Below are 27,769 nucleotides of genomic sequence, written 5' to 3'. Positions count from 1 at the left end.
GCAGAGAAGCTARAAAAGCTTTATGCTTTGCTTGGAGATTTTGTCTCACTTTCATAAGAAATCTATTAGATCCTTTTTGCACTTCTCATCACCTTTTTAATATTCCTGATACYTTTGTTCATTTCCTCCCTTTCAAATCTCTTTTTCCTCCATATYCAAGTTATTGCAGGATGGCTATGGTGTATCTTCTTGAGTAACTAAGTATGAATCCTTTCAAAGACTGTAAATGTCACTTAGGCTGCTGGAGGAGATGCTAATGATCAATATGTAATTTTTTCTCCCTTCTCCCCTCCCTTTGGTAGCTCTATACAAAGTATTTCTGCTCGGCAGCATTGTAGCTCATGTAGGCACACCCGAGTTTGGGTACAGTTTACCTCTCYGGTGCTTTGTGCTTCTAGAACTGAGTGAGCTCCACAGGTCGTCTCTGGTTTATGCTTGTGTTTGTTCCTTCATACTCTTCTCTTTCTAGACTGTGGACCAGACTCTGGCTGGGAACTGAGCATAGCTGGAGTTCAGTTGATTAGACCTGTTTCCTTCTCCTACACCTACTGTTTTTAGGGGGGCAAAGGCCATGTTTCAGGAAACGTAGGCAGAAATTAGGACCTATACCATAAGCATTGTCATTTTAACAGAAGAAATAGGAGAAAATGTTAACTGTAGAAAATGTCAGATCTGCCTAAAGTGGATGCTGTTAAGTGCTTATATAGTCAGTTTGCTTTTTCAAACTAAGAGCTGGATTATAGTGCTGAGATCACAATGGTTATACAAAAGAAATTGCTAATGCACTTTATTTGGTACCTCTGCATTAAAGAATTTCAGTTTTAAAACATTCGTCATTTAGCAAAGATTATCCTTGTCTTCTGCTAGATTTTGTCCAAGCTGCTCTAGGAGTGTATACAGTGCTGTCAGGGGAGAGATTTTTCTAGCTTTATGCAAAGTAACTAGGCACCAGAATTCAGAGGCACTTGAGAGGAGCCATCCTTGCTGCCAGTGTGTTTTGCCTTGTACTGTTMGGAAGATGTGGTGCTCTGCGATAACTTGCTCCTCCTGTTTAAGTTACACCCACGGAATGGAGGTTGTATTGCTTCAACCCGGATTGGCAATTTTTGCATTTCAGTGTTCTGCTACTAGCAGGGAGGAGTCACGTCTTCACCTGCACAACCGTGACAGCAGAAGTGTCTATTTTGAATGAGGTTATACAGCTCATGTCAAACTGGCAAAATTACAGTGACTTGTTTTATTTTAGTGGGGAGAATGATGCTGTGAGACACTGGCTGCACCAAACCTGGAGTACATGCTGAGAGCACTTGACCAGTGGAGTCCTCTGGTGGTATTCTTTCAGTAAAGTGATCATGGCATGGTGACAGTAGAGCTGAAACGTAGGGTAAAGCTTGCTATGACACCTTAAGTCATCACAGARTTACAGCAAGGAGGATATACTGCTTTAGTGAGCTGCTGCTTAGCTTAAGCTCAGACTGAAAGTAGAATTGGCATTCAGGTGGATATGCTGGGGGAGTAGCTTGCACGCACACTCTGCTCAAGTGAGTCTGCCACAAAACTGTTGCTTGAGTTTGGTTTAACTGCTCCCTTATATGGGAGGATGTTGGCTGCTAGGGCACTTGGCCACRGGCAATGAAGTTGAGAGAAAATGTTAACTGAAGTTGTTGGATGGAAAAGAGACTTTTGAGCATCAGCATAGCCTTATCAGTGGCTAACCTGCCTTTGAAAGTGAGGTTTATACTATAGGCACTTCTGGAAATTTTAACCCTCTTTTCATGGAGAAGAACAGTTTCTGATAATTGTATGATGGTCTTTTCAAAATGCCTGTCTGAGATTTACTTCCTTCATCATGTTAACAATGCTTGAATTATCAGAAATCTTGCAGTTTTGCCAAACTAAAATTAGTGAAAATCACTTTAAATATTTTACAGCTGTGCTGCGTTGCATGGTAATTGTGTACTTAATAATATATCATGTACACCACTACTTACAAGGAAAGTTAATTAATTTGCTTCTTAGTTTTTTCCAAGCAAAACTTGCTAAAAACTTCATACTTTGTATATGTGTTTATTTCATATTACTGCTAACAGCTTTAAGTAAAAAGACAATTCAGTAAGGATTATAATATTACACACTTAAACCTAGTTTAAATGTCCTTTAACAGTTGTGAAAACGCTTTTCTTTCCTTGTGACTTTTTGTTTGTGTGTGCAATAGTGGTATGGGCATTCAGCAAAAATCAAAAAGGAGTCAGATCTCAAAATTGTCACCTCCAGCAGTTRGTGTGTGTATTTGCAGCCGTTAAAGGGAGTGAGATCCCAAGAAGGCATATGAGGCATGTGTACTCTGCTGCTTGAAAATGTAGTCCTGTGCAAATACAAAGATTATTGATAGTACTTCTATTTTTAAGCCAGAAATAAACTGTCTTGCTTTAATTTTAGGTTGATTTGAAGTCAATAGGAGTAATCACTTACTATTAAGTGTATCTTTAAGGAGTTCCTTGATGAGGGATAAATTAATGTACTTTTTTTCCCTGAAATGGAACTGCAAGCTCTGCTGTTGCATCCAACAGAAGTCAACTTAATTCAATGAGATTTTTGAACATTCAGTGTGCCATTACAGTGGTATGAGTATTGGACTGTTTCTAACTAACATATTCCTGAAATGTAAGTTTTCATTTTCCAACCAAACACAGCATGATACAGAATTTCTAATGCTTGTAACCTCTGTATTAATCAAACTAATGATGAAAGTTTGATTAGTTTCTGGGATCCTGTGTGCTTCTGCAAAGACCTCTCTTAACTCTGTCAGGAAGTGTCAAGACTCTTCTTTGGGGAAGTGCTGTGTCCTGGGATTCAGCTACTCCAGCCTGCTGGAGTTGCTGTTTGCCTAAGACAGTCCACTCTGTGCCCGTTTTCTTCTCTGCCTTGGAGTTTGGAAAAAGTGCCTTCTTCCTGTTGGAGACTTGGGATTAAAATCTCAAAACACCCAGACATTTTCTCTGTTGCTTCCACTTATGTTTCTGACCATTACTCCGTATGGTGTTGCGGAGAACATTATGGCTGTTTCTGGGCCCCCAACTCTGTCTGGATTTTTTTCTAAGTGTTTTCTGTTTCTTATCTTTTGGGACTGTGATGTGAACATCTAACAGCAGCAGTCTCAGTGAAGAGAATGTCATCAGAGGCCAGCTCGCACTTTATTACTGTTGTGTAATTGTGTGACCCAAGTCCGTGTTAGAGTTTGCCTCAGCAACCTCTCTACAAAACTCTTTTATATTTGAAACTTTTCTGTCAATACTTTTATTGGGAATAGTGGATAGCTGTGGTGATATATCTAAAGCTTCACTCTGCTTAAATTTTGCCTATGAAACTGTATGCTATGGTCGGATATTGTGAAGATATTTGTAACCTGAATAGTGAAAGTAGGCTTGAAATAGGCAATCATGTCTTTATCGGTAGCATCTTTCTTTTTCCAGAGAGAAAGAATGTTAATTCAGGGAAACTCTACCCAACAATCAGTACCAGCAACAAATCCCCACTTACTTCACCTAGGTTTTTTTCTGCTGTCTTACTAGTGTTTCTAGTGTTTTGTTTAATATGAAAATTTTGAAAGTTCATGTCATATCCCTTTAAATTTTTCAGGCAGTAGYATAGAGATCAGCATGTTTTCTTCAGGATACCTTTCAATAAAATAAAATCTACTAAGTAATGAGCACTAAAAGTGTTGATAAAGCCTAGGGGGCAAACTGTCAAGCCACCATGTGGTCAAATCTCTAATTACTTTCTTTCTCCCTTATTTAGGACTTAAAAATGAATTCTCCTAGTGATGTGAATTCTGGAAAGCTGGATGCTTCAGTCCATGTCTGGTGCTCTGCTGAGGGCTTCCCAGTTGTGTGAAAGATGACCTTAAAATTCTCAGTGGTTTCGGCTAGCCTTCCCTCTCTTGCTTAAGCCACCTAATGAGACCAAATACATGATCAAGTTTAATCAGATAGTGAATATATACTCACCCCTGGTTTAGCTTGGTGGGGGGATGGTTCTCCTATTTGCCCTCCTACTTTGTTCACCTACTGCTTTTGTGGAGGTAAGATCATCTTATCACCATCTTTCACATGCCTCCTACCTGTAGCTTTTGCTAATACCATTTCCTTTGCCATATTACATGCGTTGCAAATTCTTCTTGATTTCAAATTAATAGATGCCTTTATGGGTTATTCATCTTGTGCTGAAACATATCCTGTGCTCCTGTGAATTTGTAAATCTCCAGTTGCTCCTGTGGTCCATCATCTTCCTACTATGCTAGTYCTCAAAATGTTTGAAAAGTTTTATTATTTACTGCGGTTTGCTACAAATTTCTTTTCCTAAATGTGTAGTTCTGCCTGGGCTTCCACTGTTTGTCAGTGATTACCGTTCATATGCTGTTGGAGGGATTTTTGGGGCGTAAGCTGACTTTGTACTCTCCATGGTATTTTTCTTTAGGATGTTTTCCTGTGGTATTTMTTTCTTCATTACTCTGACACTGTCAAAACATCATGTCAGAGCACTGTGTCTAGACTTATCCAGCAACCTGAGTTTGCTTTAAATGCCTCCTATTACAAAGCAAATTTGAGCTGGCTATGCCAAAAACTAATTCTGGATCTTTCAGCACATCTGAGGGCCTTATCCAAGATCAGYCCCAACAGCAGCTGAGTTTCATATAAAGAATTCAGTTAACACTTTCAAAATTGCTGTACTCTTATTTTTCGTTTAAAAATGTGTGTGCCTCACCTCTCCCTTTATATAGAGCACAGTTCTCTTCAAATGCCTGTAATACAGTTTCAATACAGCTTCTTCTGCGAAGTTAACTGAAAACTATTAACATCATCAAGTGCTTCAGAGGCAACTATTGTCAGAAATAAAGCTGCTCTTGGTTTTCTTTTCTGTTTTCATTTGCTGCTTGTGACAAAGAGAGRAGCAGCATTTAAATCTTTTTCCTTTGCCTCCCATGCTTCTGGAGAGTTTCATTTCTACTGCAGCTTATTTATGGACTGCTCTATTTGTGAAAATTTCTGTAGCTTGTTTAGTTGTGGTGCCATTTTTTTGTTCAGGAACCAGTTACTGTGAAGAATACAAACACAGAGGTCCTTCATCTATTGGCGGCTAATTCGCAGCCGAGGTGCACTGTTTAATGCGAAAGTCTGCATGTTATAGAGGGCATTACAAATAATTTAGGCCAGAATCTAAATTCATTATAAAATCGTCCAAAGTTTTCGTCAGCCAACTCAAGGGAAATAATAAGTAGGGCTATTCTAAGCTAAACTGTCATTCAGTATTCCTTCGCTATGCCATGCTTCTCAAGCTTTGTTAGTTGTACACATATCCTCAAAATCTTACATGTCGCTGACCCATGCTGCTTTTTTAGGTTGAAGGGGAGTTCAAAATGGTACAAAAGGTACAAATCTCTTTCTGAGTTAACCTCTCCTGGAAAGATACACTTTGAATGTCGTTTCTGGATGTACTATTGCACAGGATGGAAAAACAACTTTTTCATTCTCTTCTTCATCTTATCTTCTCTCTGCAGAGTCTTACAAGTAGCCAGCAACTGGTGACCAGCAAATATTTTCTCATTTTATACACCCTAAAATAGTTCATCCAGAATGTATAATTAAAWTAAAAAAAATCATACACTTTAATGAACTTTTTCAGATTTCTCTATAAAGTGAAATATGGGAGAGGTATCATTTGTCTTCAAGGAACTTATCATTAGTTGAATAATTAAATTCAGAACTAGGAAAATGACTACTACATGTGAATAATTGTGTTGATTATTTCCCAATTTGTATATTTCATGCKATATCAAAATATATTGCTATGTAAGCCATAGGACTGAATATAGAGAGATTATTTTTAATTATAAAAAAGCTTTTATTCTGCTTGGGATGATGCCTATCAAAAATATGTATTTTGTAAAATCTGCACTTTATTCAATTAGAAGAGCTCAATTAATCAACAAGAGTCAAATGAGTTCTGTTCAAACTAATGAAACATAACACCGCTTACTCCCTTCATACATTCATTTTTTTAGAGGTCAATTTTGTGACTGTGGTGCAGTAAGGCTATTTCAATATTCTTTTTTTTATTATTATTGTGTTCCAGTCCCAGCATTTAGAATGAAGTTCCAGAAGGATTAGTCCATCTTGCAGTTAGTGCATGTAAAGCCACCAGAATGCCTGGTAATAACAGCTTCCGACAATAATGGATGGTTATTGAAATAGAATTCTATCTCCTGTAGAAATAATGAGGAATCAATAAATTACCATTCTATAAATTATTAAATCCATAGACGTAAGATGACCATAAGTTGAGTTTCTTCTCACTAATTAATTGAGGACATATGCCCATTGTTACCGTCTGTCTATTAATTTAATAATTTAGTGAATAATGGATGCTGCTAATACAAGGTTGAACATGATGATATCCATCTTCAGTGCTACTCCAACATTAATGAGCTTGACACCACATCAGTCTACTCCACCCTTCTGGCAAATGTCTTTATTTAGGATAGTCCAGGAGAAAGAATTGTCTGGACTTGTAAGTCTTRGCATGTCCTTCATTTCTGACAATTATCTTTTCCACCAAAAAATTGGCATCACGAGAGACACTTTTGGTTTTTCTGAGGAGTGGGGTAGGGCAAGGCTGTAAAATGGTACCATGAGAATGAAGAAAGGGAGGGAGGAAGGCTGATGTGTTTAAACAGTGAAATAATCCATTGTAAAACTTCAGATTTGCTGTGGAGAATCACTAGCTCCTGCAAGAATTGCAATATTCATGTAGTAGATACTATAGTCTTAAGTTTGATAGTAGATCTCCAGATTTGTTCTTCATATGAGATTGGAAGAGTTGTTTAAGCTGTCTTGATGCCATCTTCCCACATTTTTAAAAAAAGATGAACGTTCTTTTCAGTCTTTTCAAACACTATTGCATCCAGGTTTTTGAAAAGTAGCATATTAAATGCTATACTTTGTTGCTGATGAGAAGGATATCACTTGTCTCAATTGCTTATCCAACTCTCCAATTAAACCAATTAAAGTTTTAGTTAAACATAAAGACTCCTGAATCTAGCAGAAGTCCTTACTGTTATTTTCAGTGCTCTGAAAAGAACATTTTCTAGTGAAATGAACTTCAACATAGCTCTGTGCTGTTTGATTTAACACTGATGTATGTCATTAAAAGAAAACCCAAACTAAATGAACACTTACGTGTCCCTGTGACCTCCTGGTTTATGTTGTACAGAGCACAGGCTGCTTCTTGCAGGCCATATTTATTATCTATTATTGCATGCACCAAATGATCTTGGAGAATCACATTAACTAGATAAATTGAATTCACATGCTTCCCTACAAGAAAGTAAGGGGATATCAGAAAACAAGTTACATTTGAATTTGTTTCTCCTATCTACAGTAATTAATCACAATTTTGTTTTTACTGCTAGATAATCACAGTCATACGGTATCAAATGGATGTGGATGTTGGGGAAAATCCGCTAGCAAGAAAATTAACTGAGTTATAGCAAGCTTGGATCTAAATGAATAAAAAGGATGGAGAACAAGCATGAACTATCATACAATAGTAATAACTTAAATATAATAGTTCACAATTTTATGCGTTTGAACTTCCATTAGTAAATGGAGACATGTAGTAGCTGCAAATGAAAAGTGATTTCATCATACAGTGGATGTTATTAAGACTTAATATACAGTTACCCGTGCAAGGTATCCACAGTAATAAAAATGTGTTACATATCTCTAGCTGATCTCTGGCTGCAGGTCAGTAACTTCAGCAAAACATTGAAGCACGTGCATGTATCTTATCCAACAAGGCAAAGTTAATTATTTAGCTATAAGGACATGCTGTGAGACTTTCGCATGTGCTTTATTGTTCTGCTGACTAAGGATAAATTGCAAAATCCAGGTTCTTCCCTTACTGCCAAAAATATTTTGGAAATGTTAGAATATTTATCTGGAGCAAGATCTTCAAAATCTTACTGTGATTGTCCAGTGGCACACGGTGGGTCTTGAGGGCATCTGCAGATGTGGTTAGCGACAGACAGATGACTTTGATACAGCTACAACTGTAGCAGCATCCATGACTAGCCTTACAGTCTTCTTGCAAGGAAAAATCCTATTAAAGGTATTCAGTAGGTGTTTTCCTTGTAATTGAATGCAATTTTTTATCCTAATGTGGACTGAACTACTGTGATTGGAAGACATGAAAAAATGTGTAGAAATTTCAGAGGGGCTTGGAGCAAGCTTGTGATGAGCAGCAAGCAATATGTGAGGAAAAATAAAGCCTCAAATAAATCCCTTCTTCTCCCAAACCACAACCCAAACGATAGGTGTATTAAACTGACTTATAGTATTGCATATCGCCAAAAGAAGTGCATGAGACTGTTATAAAACATTGACCAAAAAGCTGCCACAGGAGAACGTATTTTTCTAGATGTGGCAACAGATGGCTCCACTTACCAAAAGAATACAAACTTACATTTATATTATCCTAGTCTTGCCTTCAAACCAAAGTCACTTGCAACTGAGCCCAAGGGGGAATTTCAAGCACAGCCTGTGGTTACAGTGGATTTCTAGAAAGGCACACTTATATTCACAAGGGGTACTTGCCATTTTTACCCTATGCAGAAAGCTGCATAGCTGAAAACTGTGTTCTGCTGGTTAGCCCTCAAATGGTTACTGAAGTAGAAAGGAAGTGACATATGCTTTGTGCTATCCTTTTAAAGAAGGATGAATTTTACCTTCTGAGCAAATTGTGCTAAATATGCAACAGAAGCTCTACCTCCAAATCAAATGACATATTTCAACCACAAAAGGATTAATTTTACCACTGCATATACATCTTAGAATTGTAGAATGTATGTTTCCTGTAAAATACACAGTATACACATTATTAAGTGTTTTAAGAAAAATAAAGGAGAGAGGAGACAGCAATGCAGGAATAACACCCAAATATGTTAGCCATGAAAGTATGAGTAGATAACAACATTATGATTTATTTTAATAATGGCATGGAAATAGACTTACCCTGTCATAAACTTGTGGGCAAGCTATTTTTCTCTTATGCTAATCATAAATCACCATTTTGCTTTTATACTTGAAAAGAAACACCTCGGAGTACCTCAGGCTGTAACTAGGGAAAGAATGGTTTTCATCCAAAGGTCAAGACTGAATGTTACAGAAATTTCCATTTTTATGCCATCGGGATGCGGATAATACAGTACAGTATTTAGATCCAGATCACTGTTAATAGCTCTGGTGATAGAATCTCCCCTAAGGGTGAGAGGCTTTAAAAAGGAAATGTCAATGCCCCGCTCAGAGAGAAGTAATTTTCTCTGAGACCTAATAGTGATTTAAGTGACCACCATTGGGATGTCACAGTACATATGTGTGATGTATCATCAATACTGCAACCACAAGATTTGTCAGAGACAGCTGACAACCAGCTGGAAAATGCTGAGTTTCTCCAACTGTGTTCATTAAGAAGATCTTGGTTAAACCTGAGGAAATCTTAGAGAGCTCTGCAACAAAGTCCTTGGTTACAGTTAGTCCAGTTGTTATATTCAGCTTAGATCTTGGTCCTCTTAACTGATCCCATGTCACTAACAAAGATTGAACAACCAAAAAAAAAGTTACTATCCTGACAATGCTGTTACTGACTGAATGGCCTGGGATATTACAGCAACACAGTGAATTTTGATTTGAAATTGGTTCTATGCTTATTTTGTGGACTGGTAAGTAAAATACTCAATACAGTTTGTGAAGTTGCTGTGCTGTCTTGCAATCTATTAATGATACTGCTTGCTATCCTTGCCTGCTGAAGAGAGGACTGTTGAACAGGTCATAAAAAAGCATACCTTTGCCTCCTGCTATCAAAGGTACTCTTAGGGGACTCAGAGTAACAGATCAGCTTTTTTGAGAATCATGCTAATGTTCATCTTTACATTTTTTCATTCTTTTGAGGGCCTTGGAAGAGCAGCTAGATTYGGGAGAGCACGGTGACACCTCTGGCCACTGCAGACGTGAGACATCCTTTGGGTTCATAATTTTCATTTATCAGGAACTCAAATAGGCAGAAACATAGGAGACAGTCCATATACATGAAATCMATGTCTTTTATTTGGGAATCTTCCTCTTGATCATTTTTTCTTCTGCTTCTACAGATCACTTAGTTTTAATGAAGATGAGATTTTTCTTCTTTCTGTGAGTGCTTATCTTTACTAATAAGCTACCAGATTACTTGGATCCTACTGGATCAATCACAGCTGATCCCATTTGCAACAGCTCCAAATGCACAGTTTTCTTGGAGATTTTGTTCCTTCTCCTAGACTGAGGATAATTTCTCTTCCTTTTAATGAGTGCTGCAGCTTCTCTCAGAGGAACTCTGATCAAGGTCACCTGCTTGCCCAATTTACATTACTTATTAAGYTCACATATTGCCAAGAAATAAAAAAGTTAGGTTTGCAACAACTTTTTGGCCACGTTTATAGAAAACTTGACTGATTGAGTAACTGGTTGACTTGTGTGCTCTTCTCCCTTACTGATTCTGTGGAGTAGAAGCAACTAATTTTGGAATAAGTCTTCATAAACCTGTTCTAGAATCATGGATATTTCAGAGTTATATTCAAAGCATCTAGAATAGATGCATCTTGTTTTAGATGTGAAATGGGAACCTATTTTACATGTGATCTGTTAAATACATGAAAAAAACTTCCAGAAGTGCAAATAGCCCATGCTGGACTAGAATGTAGTATGTTATTGTACCTCTATATCTGATATTATTGTTCTGTTATTTACCAGGAGAGCTCTCAGTAGGTTACTGTTGTACTGTTATACTAGGCTCTGCACAACATGTATCATGCTACAGTTCACACTGCCAATATTCACTTTGGAAAAGGGAATCTTGCAAGTTCGTAACGATAATAATAATACCTAACTAACTTAGGGCTGAAGTGTTTAAAGCCTAGTTAAGCGTTGAAGGTCAGATAAAAGAATGAGGTTTCTTCCTTAACTTTGTACAGACACATTAAATATAAATAAATCCTGCTCTTTGTGTGGGAGTTATAGATAAATTTACAAACAAGTGCCCAGAAAGGAACATAGAAGAGGAGAAACCAGTGCCCTTTCCTTTTCTACACATCAACTTCAATCACATCCTGGTGGGGCTACTATGATGTTCAGAGCTAAAGAAGATGTCCTCATCATTGTCTTCTCCCCTAGTCCTAAGTCTTTTCCAGGGAAACTTTTTCCTGAGTTCTGCTAAGGGCTTTTTCCAGAGCAACACAGTATTTGCACCACCTTTAGGCAGAGCAGTATCTAAAGGCACCATCTAGTTCTAAAACTGTAACAGTAATAATGAAGAACAAAACAGACTGTAATGTTGCTAGTAACCATGGTGTAAAATACTAACTGTCTGTAATCTCCTGTRATTAATACTAATAATTACTAATTAATGTATATTTTAAGTGATGGGAAAAAACATGCTTTCAAAGTGCTGCGATATCAACTGTCTGGTTTTGGAACTGACACTGAAAATGCTCACCAAAAAAAGCATCTGTGTCTGTACCACAGTAGATATCCTGAGGGCTATGCAGAAGTCAAGAGACATTACTTTCTTGGAAACCTCAAGAACAAATGTAGTAGTTTGTAGACAACAGAAGAAAGCCCATGTGTTTTTTTTGTTTTTTTTTGTTTTGTTTTTTTTAAAGGTTTTTTGCCCTAATGATGCTTTGAGTAGACTACTCAGCTACTCCCATTCACGATTTTGCAAATTTGTTAAGAACCATTTACAAATTCCTATGGAATTATGTGAATGCATAAGCCAGTCGTAGTGCCTGCATGCACAACTAATAGTTGCCTGACTACAGTGGAGTAGATATACTTTTTTAAAATACATTTTTATTAATAGGAAAACTTTCTGGTAGGCATCTCTATCTCCTTCCATAGGAGAGCCTCTAACCTGCTTGAGCGTCTGTGCTTATTGTTTCTGTATGTCTTAATTTCTGTGCCTTTTCTGCATAGGATGAGTGTCTTCTAGCCCTAATAAGCAAAGCTTTCTTCTACTCATAGAGTTGCAACAGTCTTATGATTGTCATATAGCAATTATACCATAATATCTTGTGGAGACATGAGTGGAGATGGTTACCCCAAAGGCAGTCATTGCTCTAGAGTGATTGTTTCCAGTCATTAACAAAGCCAGCTGTGAACTGCATATTTTAATATGAAATATGTGATTGCATGAAGTGTGAAATTGCAAATCATTCTGTAGCATGTAGAGTGTGAAAAAGCTTCAGTTTGAGATTCAATGCTGTCCTACCTGGCAGGAAGGGGTGTTCTGCATTTCCATGATTTAGCAATTTATTTAGGAGTTATTCAGGTACTAATACTGCCTCCATTACTGTCTAGGTGGGTGGTGATCATCATAGGCCATGCCCAAATGTTAGTAGCATTTCCAAAGCCGGAGGAGATAGTCAGTATGTGTGAGGGACAGGAGTAATTTTTTTTTATTAGATCCTCTAACTACTGACTTTCTCCTCCAGCTTTGGAAAGGTTAGTGTCTCCTGGGAACGACCAGAAGTGGTGTCACCTGCCCAGACATTAAACAGAAACAGTTAGGGGTAGTTAAAACTACTTCTCAGCAAGTTTGAGATTAAAAAATTGCATATGATCGGGAAAGGAGAACCTTGTTTGCAAATAACCTCCCCCAAATAACATGGGACATACAGGGAAGGGTGCAAATCCGGATCGTCAAGTGTGCGTGTAACCTGATAGTATAGGATACTGTGGAATTGGATTTCCAGCTTTCAGTATGTGAAGCATCTGCAACAGTTTACTGGTAGAGTACTTGAGAGAAGAGAAGCCTTTGGACCTAATCTAATTAATAGGTGGCTACAATGCATGTGTTTTTGTTTTGTTTCTGTTTACCAGTTTCTATAAGGTTTGCAAATGTGCAGCGAGTCTTTGGTTTCTGTCTTTCTCTTTCAAGGTAGCGACAAACACAAAGGTGCTCAATTCCTTTGCACCTGAGGAAACTTGAAAGTGCACCTTGCAATAYGTCTGCCATGTCCCGGGCTTCCCAAAGGTTAGAGGAGTGCTCAGGCTAGTTTAAAAACTGATTGAGACTGAGGAAAAATGTATTGTGCAGTGATCGCTGCTAGTCAGTGTGAGCTTCTGGCGTGAGGCTGATCCTCGGGACTCCTTGGGGAACAAGTAGTAAATGATAGGGAATGAATGACGCGTGGGAAAAAGCATTATGGATGTATTGGCTTATATTTATTATAAGTTAGCTTGAGGTGGTGACTGAAAAGGGATGTCAGAACCACCATTTTTGTGGATAGAATTTTGGAAACTGTTCAAGACCTCTTGTTCTTTGCATAAAATTAAGGCTTAAACTTTTTTAGCTACATGTCATGTTTATTAGAAATCTGAAGTGGGAGGTTGTTTTCAGCAGGGTTTGTTTTGGTGTTCCTGTTTCATGTGAGAAGTTTATAAGGTACTAGAAGTATTCCTAATAGGAAAAATAAGAATTTCAAAGTGAGACAGTTCCCTCAAAGCATGCTCCATTTAATTAAGAGTAACCTTGTTTTTGAAATTCCTAAAAATTAATCAATGCAAAGGTTAAAAACAGTGTAAATTGTTAGTTTGGCACTATGTTTACTAATAGCTACAGAAAAGGAGTAGAACTGTTTATTAGGCACCACAAATATATTTGTAAAAGATTAAAGATTAAGTACAGACTCTTTTCTGCCAAAGAGGTTTTCACCTCAAAGGAAAGACACTGATTAGACTGATGGGAAGTGGGGAAAAACCAGAGGAGTGAAAAAGCAAGGCAGGGCTTTTATGTGTATAAATCCGTGAAGAAAAAAAAAGCTCTTTCAAGATAATTGCAAAAGTGAGTAGATGCTCATTTGACTATGGAAATACTTAAAAATCACAAAAGGAAGAGAATATAGTGATATTAAATACTCTTTTATCAATCCTAGCTCTTCTGTTGTTCCCTTTGGTTAAAAAAAAAAGAAAGAAAAAAATAAAAGCATAGGATCAAACCAGTAACCTCAGTGAGAAAAAAATAATCCTTTCATGAATAGCTGTCACAGTTCAGAATAGGAGCTCTGCTCTGCCACCATTTCTGGCTTTCCGTAACGATTTTCTAAATTTTTGGAAATTGGAGAGTCGGGTCAGTCAGGGAGCGGAGGTCCCTTAGAGCGGGGGGGACGTTGCAGTCACAGCTCGAGCTTGGCGACAGGTGCCTTGCGAAGCAGCTCACACGCGAGCCGAGCCGAGCCGAGCCGAGCCTGGCGGCTGTGGTCCGGGTCATTGCTCCCACGTTGCCAGCTCTCGTCCACCCACGCTGGCAGCTAGCAGAGAGCCTGGAAGCTCTTGAATAAGTGTTTCCCTTAGGAATCTGGGGTATTGAAATACATTGGCCTATAAATCCCTTTTATGTTTCCAGTGAAGCACTTCAGTTATACTGAACGGAATTTAACGCTGGGATTTGGGCTGGAGGGGGAAAAAGGGATGCATATTTTCTCCTTGGAAGAATTTTGAAAGCTGCTTTGGACAAATCCTGAGCGAGAGAAACTTTTGCGTGCTCCTGATCGCTGTTCGGGTGCACCGGAGCGAGTAACGCTGGTGCGCCGCAGCTCGTCCCAGAGCCGCCGGCGGGAGCGGGGGGGATACGTCGGCGGTTCTGGCAGCAGCGGTAGCTGGGGCAGAAACGCCGAGGCGGGCAGGCGGCTGCGGGCTGGCTTGGCGCTGGGGCTGCCTTCAAATCCCCGTCTAGCTGTTAGCAGCCCCTCGCGACTGTGAGCGCCTGTGTCCGGCACCAGCCCGGCGCGTGGAGTGCAAGTGGAAATGTTTTTGTTTAGGAGAGGCTGAGCAGCAGAAAACAGGCATAAACGCTGCTTTTTTTTTTTTTTTTTTTTTTTTTTTTTTTTTTTTTTTACGAGCTAGGGAAAACTGGCCAAGTGGAGCTGTGCTTTTGTTGCTTTCTTCATGTGTAAACTGTATATAAACAGCCAAACCAGTTTTGAATCTTCTTTCTGGTGTTTGAATGGTTCAGGCAGAGATTGCTGAGGCTCTGTTTACCATAGCTCAAGATATGAAACAGCTGTCAGGCTTCGGGATTTTTGTAACATTGTTAATACAATTAGGTTGCATACAATTCACTGTTCCAATCTAATTTGTGCAAGGATGCTGCTTTTGACATTCTTTAGAGAACATCATCTTCCCACTGTATAGCTGAAGCTTAAGCATCTTTTTCTACCACCTGAATGATTTTCTTGCATTTTTCTTTTGGAGAAGCATTTCTATTTTAGAATTTCATCTCGCAAGAAAGTGCGTCCCCCAAATATTCCTTGCCACATGCGCGTTCAAAGGGTGCTCTGTTCCGAGGCAGTGGCCTAATTATTAGTGAGTCACTTGTAATGTCTGATTCTGTTAAATGTACTCCAGATGAGATCTGCGGAAAGATAAAAGGAATTTTAATTCTGAATTCACGAGAAGAGCTTTACATTAATAGCTTGTCCAAATAAGGAAGGAGAAACTCTTTCTTGATTTGCACGTGAACTTATTGTTTTAAAATCGCCTTTCAAAAGAACAAATTTCACTGTTTAATGCAAACTGCACACCAGTTGGGTTTAATTCAGAATAACGTTTTGACTTTTTCCCTGCTGGCTTCATTTGCTATTGACACACATATAGTGGTTTGAATGCTGTTAGCCTGTTTTCCTTTGTGTTCTTTAATCACCTGCTGATCTAGTATTTCCTCCATTTTTTTTTTCTTGTGTAAATAATCACTGACCTCGGCTCACCCCTCTTTGCACGCTGCAGGGCACCTCGAAGATTTACATGTGGTGCTCCTCTCTCCTTCCCCTGCCTTACCTTCCTGCCTGCAAAGTGGCAGCCTGAATGCTTCTTAATGATATTTACATATTCATGAAAATAGTCTTATTGCACTAATATTAAAGTTTACAGGGTTTTTTTTCCTATGTGCAAGCCATTCTTAATGTTATGTCCATATTAAAGATTAGTCCTCTGACAGTGCGAGTGTGCTTTACATGCAGAGCAAAGACACTTTGTATGCATTTCACCTGCTGTCTAATGATCACAGGCTATTTATGAATTTGAATCAGGTAGGTTTCATAACCATCTCCCATGTTGTATGAGTGAGGTAAGCAGCACATTCCTCATTTTGCAGGTGCAGGCAAATGAGGCGGCTTGGTCATGAACGTAGTAGTTGTATTGCAGAACCAAAAATGTCTCCTCTATAAACCYAGTCCTAACAGTGAGACTGGGGGTACCTGAGAGAGGATTCTGCTGGATCTAACATACTCTACCGAAAGCTTGTACAGAACTTCGACATTTCCAGATTACATCCCGGAATGCTTTTCCCTGAGTTTACAGAAAGTCTTAAAAATGGAGCAGAAGAAGTCTCAGGAACTTATTTAGTCCATCTCCTTGGACGCTTGGAAGAAGTATTCCAGAGAGATTTTTGTCTTACCTATTCTTTAAAGGTCTCCAGTGATGAATACAACCTGTATTTCCCAACTGCGTTAATTTACCTAAAACACACTCTTTGCAGATGTAAGCCCATTTTTGCTTGTCTTAACCCAGCAGACATGGGAAATGGTGCATTTCTCTTCCTCTGTGCCTTTCTTCCTCATTTCTGTATTTGAACATGGTCATAAAGTCACTCTTCTTACAAAATAACACTACTCCTTCACTCATTCCTTGGAAGCTGTATTTCCAGCTCTCTAATCTTTCTTCTCGCTATCCTTTGGAATTTTTCCGATTACAAATTCATGCAGATGGCCTCCCTATTAATCGATGTCCCCAACGAAGTCTTTTGCTTTGTCGTTGCCTCATCATGTCGTTTGAGACGTTGGTATCAGCCAATATACAAGCTCCAGAGCATCCACTATGAAAGTAATGCAGTAAGSAATCACACTTTTTGCACTTTGTTTCCTGTATTTCATTGAGACTCTCTTCAATACTCTAGTTTTGTTTCTGTTAGTGGATATTTTTGACCTCTTTACGCTTCTGTCCATCACAGCCCCCTTCTGTACTATGTGTAGGTCACCTATCTTGTTTTTTTCTTTGGCTTTTTATTATTGTTATTAACATTGCTTTTCTTGGTAAAACTTAATGTATACCTGCATGCAGGTTTTGACTTTCCATATTGTTTTTGGATTATCTCATCCTCTTTAGCTGTCTCTCTTCACACAGCTCTACCTACTTGAATGTGCCTGATCATAACCCAAGAAGAAGCCAGAAACACACCGACAGTGAAAACTCCACTAGCTGGTRAGTAATGTTTTCATGCCAGTGTAACTGTCCCTTATGTTATGAGCATATGGAGAAAATCTTCTAAGAATTCCCTTTGAGCACCTTTCTTCAGCCTTTCCCTGTGTCTCCTGCCATCATAAAAACCTGCCCAAACATATTGCTGATTAGTCTCTATTTTAGGGAAGCTCAGAGAATGTGCCTGTGAAAAACTGCTTTAATGCAGTTAAATGCAGCTAATGCAGGTCACATTCGCAGTGCAGTCTGAAAGATCCAGGCTTCTGGGACACGAATTCAAGTCATCTGTCCTTAACTGCTTGTTTTCACTATGTTTTGATAGTGTTTTGGCTGTTCTAAGAAGATTAAAGTTAACATGAGAGTGCTGCACAATCACAACTCTCTTTTACTGTTTTGGCATAGTCTATAGCGTCAGGAAACAGAAATTATTTTCTCTGGTGTTGTCAATTATCTCCATGTTTTTTGCTTATCATTAGTTTCAAAAAGGGAAAATACACATCATCTGAACCTCTAGAAATATTACTCTAAATTTTTAAAATATAGCATATGGTATCATCCTTCTTATGCTCAATATAAAGCCTCCGTGAACTTACCTTTTCTCCCAGCAAACCTTCAAATATCCTGTGTTTAGCATATGCTCAGATCATCTGCAGTGACCTGTCTACTTCTTCAGACTCCCTCTTATTACACTACCCTTTTTTCTAAGATCTTTGTATCCTAATCTATTGCTTAATAATGTAAATTCTGTTTCAGTATTGTATGCAGTTTCCCCCTTACCTGCATTTTAAGAAATTAAACATTCTAATATCAATAACCTAATTAATCTACTATTGCATTTCATGTTCAAGAGTCTGAAATTATATGGCAGGGAAGGGGAGCCAAGAGCAACTTTGTTCTTTTCTCACCCTCTTTCTTTCCTTTGGTAATGTTCGTTCAGAAGGATAGAGGTGATTTTGGAAAGCTGATGGTTTGTCTTTCACATAATGCGGTTTGTGACTGCGTTTTTATCCAAGAACTTGTCTAACTGTTCTGTCTGTAACTGAGGCTTCAGGTTACGTTCAAGTATCCGTGTTACCTGTTCACTCAGGTATGCCGCTGTGGTAAGCAAGGCAGCTTAGCTTTACCATCAGCAAAGGAAAATTAAGTCAAACTAGTCTCATGACTGCTGTATGTTATACATGAGCATAGATAGTTACCATCATTCAGCTGGTTCATGATAACTTGTTAAACTAGGTCAATTAGTCAGAGCTTGATACAGAAAAATAGAGTGCGTGGAATGTCTTGTCTAAAATAGTCATGAAATGCACATAGCTTCTGTCCTGGTTAGTAACATCAGTGGTTACTAAAGGCTGGGTTTTTCGGGTAACCACTGGACCAGCCACCATCAAGTCAACTGAAGGTCTCACTTCCTCTCTCTTAAAATCTCCATTATGGAAGACAGGCCTTTAAAACAGGCAGATATTGTAACTGCAATATGAAAAATGAAGCCCAGAATATTTGGAGGATCTTTTCTTGAATACAAAAAATTAACATATTGTTAAAGTCTAGCTTCATCATTTTGTTTATTTTGATAGCAATAAATTGCAGTGTGCTGCTGATCTTAATACCAGCAGGTTAAAGGTATATATGAAGGACATTTCTCATCATTAGTTCAGCTCAAAAGAATGTGTATCATCAACTGCATTTCTAATAAGTACATTTGACTGAAGATAGAATAGTATTTCAGATAAATAAAGGGAAGCATTAGCGTGCAAATGTAAATGGAGCTTAAAGCTTTTAAGAGTTTAATAAGATTAAAGTTTCTTTTACATATCAAGGGACACAAAAGAAATTAAAAGAATGGTACTGAAGGKGCGGGAGGAATGTAGTGAAGCACGTAAAAAATGAGTTTATCAGACTCTAAACCTTACAGACACAAAATGAAAAATGTAGTAAAGAGAATAATTGATGTGTAAGGGAGCATAGTACACCCCAAACATGGAAATGCACTAGTTAAAATCAGATTATTTAAGTAATAATCTTAGACTTCAGACTAGCTCCTCCTTCGTGCTTTTCTGTTGCCCATTAGATAGCTGGAGAGCAAGCAGACTGTCTTGTTTTTAAAAATTTAGTTTGGTGTCATCTGTGAAAGTTGAGCTACCTCGCCTCCCTTCTGGAAGTTGTACTTATTTCTTGTATTAGCTGGGACTTAAATAAAATTTACAGTGCCACCTTGGTATACAGTAAAATGTGCTCTGACTTCTTGGGAACGTGCTTGCTGTTGCTACCTGTGGAATGCTAGCAGCCGAGGATAACAATCCCAGACCCGCTGCATGGAGTATTTCACGCCCTTCAGACAAAAGCCGCTGATTTCAAATTGGCTCTGGCAGGACTCTGTGGTTTTTTTAAGCCCTTTGGTAGTGTATAGCTGAATGAGCAGAAACTCCAGCTTCATCGTATCTCCTTCAAAGGAATATTTCTCCCACGAGCAGCTGCCTTACCCTGTCAAGGGAACTAACGAAACAACCCTGACCATTTTTTTTAACTAATAATATTGGTGAATAGTGAGTAACCAATCTATGTGGCATGCAGCAGCTCTTTACAAAAACCTTCATAATTTGGTGGTGTGGGTGTAATGATGAGTGTTATCACAGCCATCATCAGAGGCAGACTATTCTGTTTGTCTATTCATCCTGCTGAAGTAAGCAGGGAGCAACGTGGGAACCATAGAGCTAAGTAGTAGATTGGCATGTGATAGTAAGAAATCAGCTGCAGCTCTTGCTGCTATTTTGCAACTGGTTAGAGGCACAGACAGCTTAACTGCTGACAATTTACATGGTTTGGTTTGTAACAGCCGCTTTTCTGCTGTCATAACTAAGGACAGCAGATGTTTACATCAACAGAGGAATATCTGAAAAGCAAAACAAAAGTGACCCTAACTGCCTAATCATGAGCCTGGTCCTGGAGCCAGCGATACGGATGGCCACATCTAATAGTGTCACTGCAATGAGAAAAGGCTTGTGCTCCCTCCTCCCCATACTTGGTGACAGACAGACAGACGTCCCACTGAGCTGCAGGAGGGGCTGTATGTAATTCCRGTTCGCCAGGCACTAGCTGGCTGCTAATGTGCACTGTGCAGCAGGTCACTTGGTGGGAGCGACCTGAGGCAGTATCTCCCCAAAAGAAAATATTTTGAGTGGGCTCCCAGGAGGCGGTGGAGGTACAGCAGTGCCGAGTAGCACAGTGGCCATTGCTGAAGTGAAGCGTTGTGTGAAGCACCACAGCTCTTTCTGTAGCACAGTGTTGTACTAAGAAAGGTAGCTGCCTTGCAGTGGGACGTAGCTAATAGTGTGCTGAATTTGATGTGCTCCGCTGGGCAGTCACTTGGGCTGAACTCATGGGAAATTCAAAGGTAGGGCTGGGTTTTGAATTTCCCAAAGCCATATGGGAGCTTTTCTCCATTAAGGATGGCAAAAAGAAATAACCCTCTAAAGTAGACCCTCACATCCTTTCCGTGGACACTAGAATAGGGAATCTCTTTTTTTTTTTTTTTTTCATTTAAAAACAGGAGCAGATGGTGCTGCCCACAACTCTTTCCAATCCCCTTTATTCATTAGCCTTTTTATTAGTGAACTTGCACAGGACATGGAGACTTAAATGAGCTTCTCTCCCTCTTATTCCATCTCGATGGAATTCAAACTTACATTTTGCATCTTCTCCCAGGAGAGTCCCTCACCCACCAGGTTTAAAGATAATCTGGATAAAGGGCAGAAACCATCCCTGGCTGGCATAAAACTGTGCCAGTATGCAGAACAAAATGATAAATATTTACAGAAACAACATACAAAACTCTCTAGTGATTAAAGCACACAGTTCCATGTTGTTGASTAACACAAGTGATTCTATATTTCAAGCCAGGGAGTTTTATTTAGCCCTGTGAATTGTAAAAACTATTTGTGTGTGTGTGTGTAGAGGACACACTTCAACAAGAAGCATAAAGAGCATTTCCACCCAACAGCAGCCGCTGTTCTGATTATTTTAGCACTAGCTAATATGTTGTAATGGGTTCAGACAGAAGGAGGAATGGAGCTTCTCTATCATTTCTCCTCTTGTAATGCTTGGCTATGACATACAATAGGAGGTGAAAATGGCAGTCTCATCTATCTTTCAGCAGATGCCAATCKAATAAGTGCTCAAGGGAATCTTAGGACATATAAGCAGAAAAGAACATCTTAATTTCTGGATCCTGATCAGTACTGGGTCTGAGATGGGCCAAAAGACTACAGAAGATCTAAGCATGCCCATTARCAGAGCCTTAGGCAACCAATATACTTTAAGGTAAAACTAGGATACTTAAAAATTTTAAATGCTTCAAGGGTTCAGTGATGTCTTAGTAGATGAATTTCRTATTCAAAGTTTTGCATGTGCCCAGAATATGGACACTGAAGTCCTTTATGCGTTTATGATACTCTTTTTTGTTTCTTTTTTGAATTTACATGTGTTTTCTGTCTTACCAAACATCTGACTTCAAATATTGGCAACACTAGTGTGAAAATACTCTGGCTTCATTTTGAGTCAGTGACCCTTTGACTACCACTCAGTAATATTAGAAGTCAGAGTGCAGTTACTGAGAGAGACACTTCTGAGTTCCTTTTTAAAAAAGAAAGAGAGAGTAACATTGAAAAGGATGAGGCAGATTGAGGCCAAGGTACTTTTATTAAACGGAGCTGTTCAGTGACTGCTTGCACGCTCCATGTCTTCTGCCAACTCTATTAGCTACTTGCTCTGAGGAGTAATACATTCAACAAAAAATAAAAAAAATCCTTGTCCAAACATCCTGCAAATGCCCATTTGAATATATTTCTACACAAATTCTATATGTTGACAAGCTTGTATTTGAGCAAAAACAGCATCTCCTAATCCTGTATTTGATTTTCTCTGTTATGGACTAAATCCAATTGCCTAGATGGGAATAAACCTTAGTAAAAGATGATATTTGTCTTTGTTAATCATGCAGAACACCCACAGCTCAAAAAAATGCCAGCCTTGGATAATGCAGCCTCAATATCYATCCTAGCAAATAAATTCTAGATGAAATGGGCCCCATGTTAATAGGCAATCTGAYCATTTCCTCATACAGGAAAACCTACAGCAAAACTTTATAGAGTGYGTTCTTTTTCTTCMTGATTTTTTTGCAGAGATTTTTCACCTAACTTTTCATTTTCAGAAGGTGGAGGAGTGTCCTTATTCCCCCACAAGCSTACATCATTTAGAARATACTCATAGCTCACTGGCGAGCCTTGTGGCTTTCCCATTTTCCTCACAAAGATGACCTAGATATTTCTCTGTGGTATCTGGGCCTCATTACAGCTGACCGTGCTACTGGACAGTCATTATGCTGCAGCTGTCCTGGTGTGAGTTGTGCCCTACACTCCTGAGGTTTTGCCTTTACTGGAAAATTAACCTGCTAGAACAGGRCTTTGAGGGACTATGTTAATAAATGCACTCCTAGCACACCTTATCCTTCTCTATGCTGACTGCAAGATCATCTTTAGCATCAATCTTAGTTAATATGACTCTTCAGTTTTGTCAGGCCCTGGTCTTCTTTGCCCAAAGAAAGCAGTATCTTAGAGGAGTAATGTTTTCACAGAGAGGAAAATGGACAGGAAAACAAGTACATCTCTGTACTGCTTTTTCTATCTGGAGACCACAGATGTTTATTTATCTGCCTATCCTCCCACTTGGTGCAGAATGGAAGATCCCTGCATGGAAGATGACTCAGTTGGTGTCTAAGCTCTGAAATAAAAATGTCCAGTTCTGTGTATTCCCACTGCTGGGTCTGGAGGTTCACCACAGGCCGGCAGTTGAAAGTACGTTCCAGATTTTGGTAGAACTGGCTTTCACTGCCTACTTTCTCTTTCGAAATCATCTCTTCCCTCTTGGTGAAATAAATTTTTCACATGGCTTACAAAGAGATGATAAATTGAGGATTCAGTTTTTCATTTAGTCCAGTTAATAAGCTAATTAACAATATTGACTCACACATTTACCATGAACACATAAGTACCTTTTTTTCTCCTACTCTACTGCTTTCCATCTACACTATGATCTTTTACCTTTTTAAATTCAAATTCAGTTTGGTTTAGAACATATTTTTGTCCATCAGTCTATGTTTCCCAGTCCATATTCTCTTTAAACCAGGGTTATCTCTGTCCCTGAGTTATTCCTCTCTGAGGAGTGGGCCATCATCATTTGTGTGGACCCATATAACTGAAGTAGAATCAGCTAAATTGAAAATATGTTATCAGATTAATTTACTTCTAAAATCTGTTAGTGTTTACCTGTTGTTAAAAATCAACTGTACTTTATCCAAACCCATTTTCCTTTATTTAGAAGATTTCTTTAAAGACAAAAGACTTGCTATAGTTTGTGACAACTTCCACAGTTGTGTTAGGCAGGTCAAAAAAAAAATTTAAGCAGAAAAATGCTCAAACACCAAGGCACAAGCTGCTTGATTAACTGCAAAATTTCAGCTCAGTAATCCTTTTGCATTTTCCTGGAAAACATTTTGGTAATGATGCCTTGTAGGATTGGGATACTAATTAAATGAGTCAATAGTTTAATCTACTGTACCAGTTCTTATGTCCTAGTCATAAATGCCATCTAAGAATCTTAAACAAACAGACCTCTCTTCAAATATTATATCCAAATTATCTGTTTTTGTCACCGATGATATCCAGTGACCATTGAGGCAAAGACAGATAATAGTAGGAAAGAAGTAGGACTTCATTTTACATCTCTGACTAGGCATTCCTTATTACTTTTATTGTGGGATTCAGTATTGTGTTGTGCGTATTCAGTTCCTATCACAGAATACTTTTTCCGTGGAAGAAGAAAAATAGGAAAGGCTGAATACTGACTAAAAAAAAAAAAATGTTTCATAGAGTCTTATAGGATTTTGGCGGGATTCAAAAAAGTTCTTGCAAATAAATCGCTAATGAGCTGAGTATACGTGAAGGACTAAATCTGACCTTCTTGAATAATTACAGAGCGAACTTGGTATTTTGTGGGTATGTTATTGAATGACTGTTTATACTATTTTACTAGATCTAATTTGTAGCATTTTTTCATGTTCCAGGCAGCCAAGTTACTTTTCCCTCCTAAACATAGCTCTAAGATAACCTTTCTCTTATAATCGCCTGTCAGAAGAATGTTGTGAAAGCGTGATGAAGAATGAGGTACTGAAGTACATTTTATGGAACTATATGCAGCACTCACTGTTATATTTTTACTTTAAAGTACAGTTCTAAAGGTTCTTTTTAAGAGAATGGAATGCTCAGAAGAGGTGCCGTGTTGACTTTTTGAAAAAAAAGTTATCTCCTTTTGCTCATACAACTAACAGCATCCAAGCAATAAATGTACAGTCTTTCAGAAACTGTCCAACCAATGCATCTCAGCTGTGGTATAAGGAACTACCTCTCTGTTTAAAGAAAAAAAAAAGTCATTAATATCCCACGGTTACCAGGAACCTAATGTAAAATCCAGTTGGATTAACTAGAATACTTYCAATAATTTCTGGAAATTGCTAGAATGGAGTAACATGTTAATTGTGGTTTCAACCAACACAATGCTTTGCAAAATTTACGTATTTTGTTTTGCAGTCTTTAACATTTGGGTTTCTTTTTGCTGTTTCATTTCCAACTCTTGTCCCAAATCAGGCTTCATTCACAGTTTCATTAGGGTAGCTATTTTTCACAGTGAAAAATGCCTAAATGGAAATTGCAATGTTTTTGATGGTAAACCCATCCTGTCTTAGAAAAGGAGTCTATTTTTGCTTGACACCTGTTCCATTTCTCTGGGAAAACGACCAATTTTTGAATTTTTAATGAAATCTGAAGAACCTTGCGTTTCAAGCTCATTTTGTTTTGTTAGAATATTTCTGTCACACACCTTCTTGGAGCTGGACCAAGACAGAGAATGTATTTCACATATACTGATAAGTTATCGGAGTGAAATTCTGGCTGAGCTAGCATCAGTAGTTTTTATTCATTTCAGTGAGACAAAAACTTCTTTGAGCAGGCAAAAACTTCTTTGATCATGGCTTTCCATGATCACACTGCCAGATAAATGATTTACTAGYGTGTTCATAGATAGAGGATGTCTCAAACACGTTTGTATGAAGATAATTCTCTATGAATATTTGTTTTAAGTCCTGTCCTAGCTGCTTCAATTGTATTTTACTTTTTGGCACTTCAGAGTTATCCAGAACAAAAGTCAAGAAAGAAATCTAGGAACAGAACTATGAAACTTCTGTGGTGACTCTATTGTTTCTACTTTCAGAGCAGACTTCAAGAAGTCCACAGGCTTTACAGACATCCTCTGTCCTCCTGTGGGTTTCAGTCCATGAGTTTGGTGATCAGCTGTTTGTGGAAATGTTGGATGTAAGGTAAGAGGGATAATACAAATAGAAGTCCAGAAAATGTTGCGATAGTAGAAAAGATATGGATGCTTCAGGTAGAATTTTGGCAGAGGAGGGTGTGGGTATAGTCCAATTATTTAGAAATAGAGAGGTTCCTCTGAAGCCAGTGACAGCAGTCAAAGGCTGTTCTTTTGGTTGGAAATCTTTTACCCTCTTTCTCTACCGCTTTCTGAGCTGTCTTGCGTTGTGATGACTTCCTCATGACTGTTCTGCTTTTAATGCCATCTTGTGCAAATTTCAGTTCATAACACTTTCTTTTACAGAAAACTTAAACATATGCGGATTTTTACTGAAACTTAGCTATATTGTACATTGCCTTGGACAATATGCTCCTTGTTAGTTATCTCCCTGTGATAGACGGCCTAGGTGTTCTTTCCTCTTAGCTTGAAAGAAAAGCACTTAATACATTAATCATCTCTATCCAGGAATGTATTTATTTTTTTAAAAAACAGTACATAACAGATTTTTTCTTGTAATGGTATAGAATGGACACAGAACTTGTGAAAAGCACGTTGTTGTACTTTGTAGACTTAGACTGTAGGGAAATTTGTAGTATAGACAACAAATTATGAACAGCAAATAATTTGCAAGCATTCCATAGGCTGAAATGATAAATAAAACATGGGTTTGTACATGATTAAATCATGACTCATATACTGTGAATAATGATTTATGGAGAGTACAAAACCAGAGAAATTTGATAATATCAATTGATTGTTGTAGATGATTCAGTTCAGACCCTCATGATCTGGACAGGATTTAAATTGGTGAGTAGTATTCTAAGTGTTGGAAATCTATGGCCAATACCTCCAGAGCGTTTAGTCCTCTTCCTATAAGAGTTCTTAATTTATTGTGTTCATTTCAAGACTGGTTTATGTGGTTGCTACCAGGATTTGCAGAATGCTCATGATGACATTTAGGTTTATTTTGAATAAGAATGCTACCTTAGCCCTTAAAGGCAGCATACCCTTATTTATTTTTATGTAATACAATTTTTATGGTTAATCTTTATCTTTATTAGTATTTGTAACTTTCCCGCAGACAGTTCTGAGCATGTAATTAGATTGTGTTGCCTGCTGTTTCTTGTTCCAACTGACAATTAGAAGTCATGCTGAATTCAAAATATTTCCAGCTCAAGGAAAAATTTTCATTCACAGAGTAATATGTGTTTGAATCTTTGTCCTAACTTTTTAATGCTTCCATTAGATGCCTTTAGGCAAACCAAAAGTGATAATAAATAGGAAGAAGGAGAAAACAATCAAAACCCTACTGAAGTAGCTGCAGAAAAGCAATCAAAAACATTTGCCAGTGCTCTGGACTATTAGACGTTTGTTACAAAGTCACTGCACAGCATAACTGTGAAGCAATAAGATCACTTCCATGCAAAACTGAATTGCTTCATAAGGCTCCATTTATAATCTGCACGTTTATATAAAGGCCAGATATTCTCCAAAGAAATTAAATTTACCTGGGTCCCAGTCTCTGGTGTGACTTCAGAAAATGAAGTGTATGATTCATAAGTGCTACAAGATACAGAAAATAAGCCATGATCTGGCCTAGCTAAAAGTGCTAAGAAAAGCTGACAGTACTGTAATAGGAATAGGAAGTCCCACATACTGGCAAAGTAGTTTGGCTGGCCCAAAAAGACAATAATCTAGAAACCAATGTGCAAGAGGGCTGGGGACCCTGACATTTAACTGTGGTACCAGCTTGGTTTAGATCAGATTGCAAGAATATGTGGCCCTAAGAAAGACTGAGAAACAGACTGTGTGGTGTGAGAAACAGCAGAAAACTCATATTGAACCTGAGGAAGCAGTTGGGGAGAGCATGAGGCTCATGGTTGCCTCTGGATGCTGAGGCAGCCTGCGTTTGGACAGGAATATCATTGTTTCTCCGGTTGAGAGTAATCAAATAATTTTGTGACAGAAATAGTGTGGGAAGAAGCAATATGGAGTAGGGAACCACAGTG

At 38.4% G+C, this 27,769-nt stretch overlaps 1 long non-coding RNA gene across 1 annotated transcript in view; it reads left to right on the top strand.

Moving 5' to 3' along the window:
* The window catches only part of LOC146600702 (uncharacterized), a 252,906-nt gene extending 227,145 nt beyond the window's left edge, over positions 1-25,761 (top strand). The window contains exons 2-3 of the long non-coding RNA XR_014897576.1: positions 17,268-17,345; positions 25,662-25,761. This is a non-coding gene — a long non-coding RNA (uncharacterized LOC146600702). The remainder of the gene's footprint in view (positions 1-17,267; positions 17,346-25,661) is intronic.
* The last annotated feature ends 2,008 nt before the right edge of the window (positions 25,762-27,769 follow it).

This window comes from Rhea americana, unplaced genomic scaffold (genome assembly GCF_003343005.1).
Source record: "Rhea americana isolate MKP2758 unplaced genomic scaffold, rheAme1 scaffold_118, whole genome shotgun sequence".
Lineage (NCBI taxonomy): Eukaryota > Metazoa > Chordata > Aves > Rheiformes > Rheidae > Rhea > Rhea americana.
Note: the sequence above shows the minus strand (reverse complement) of the source record. Positions and strands in the feature narration are given on the sequence as shown.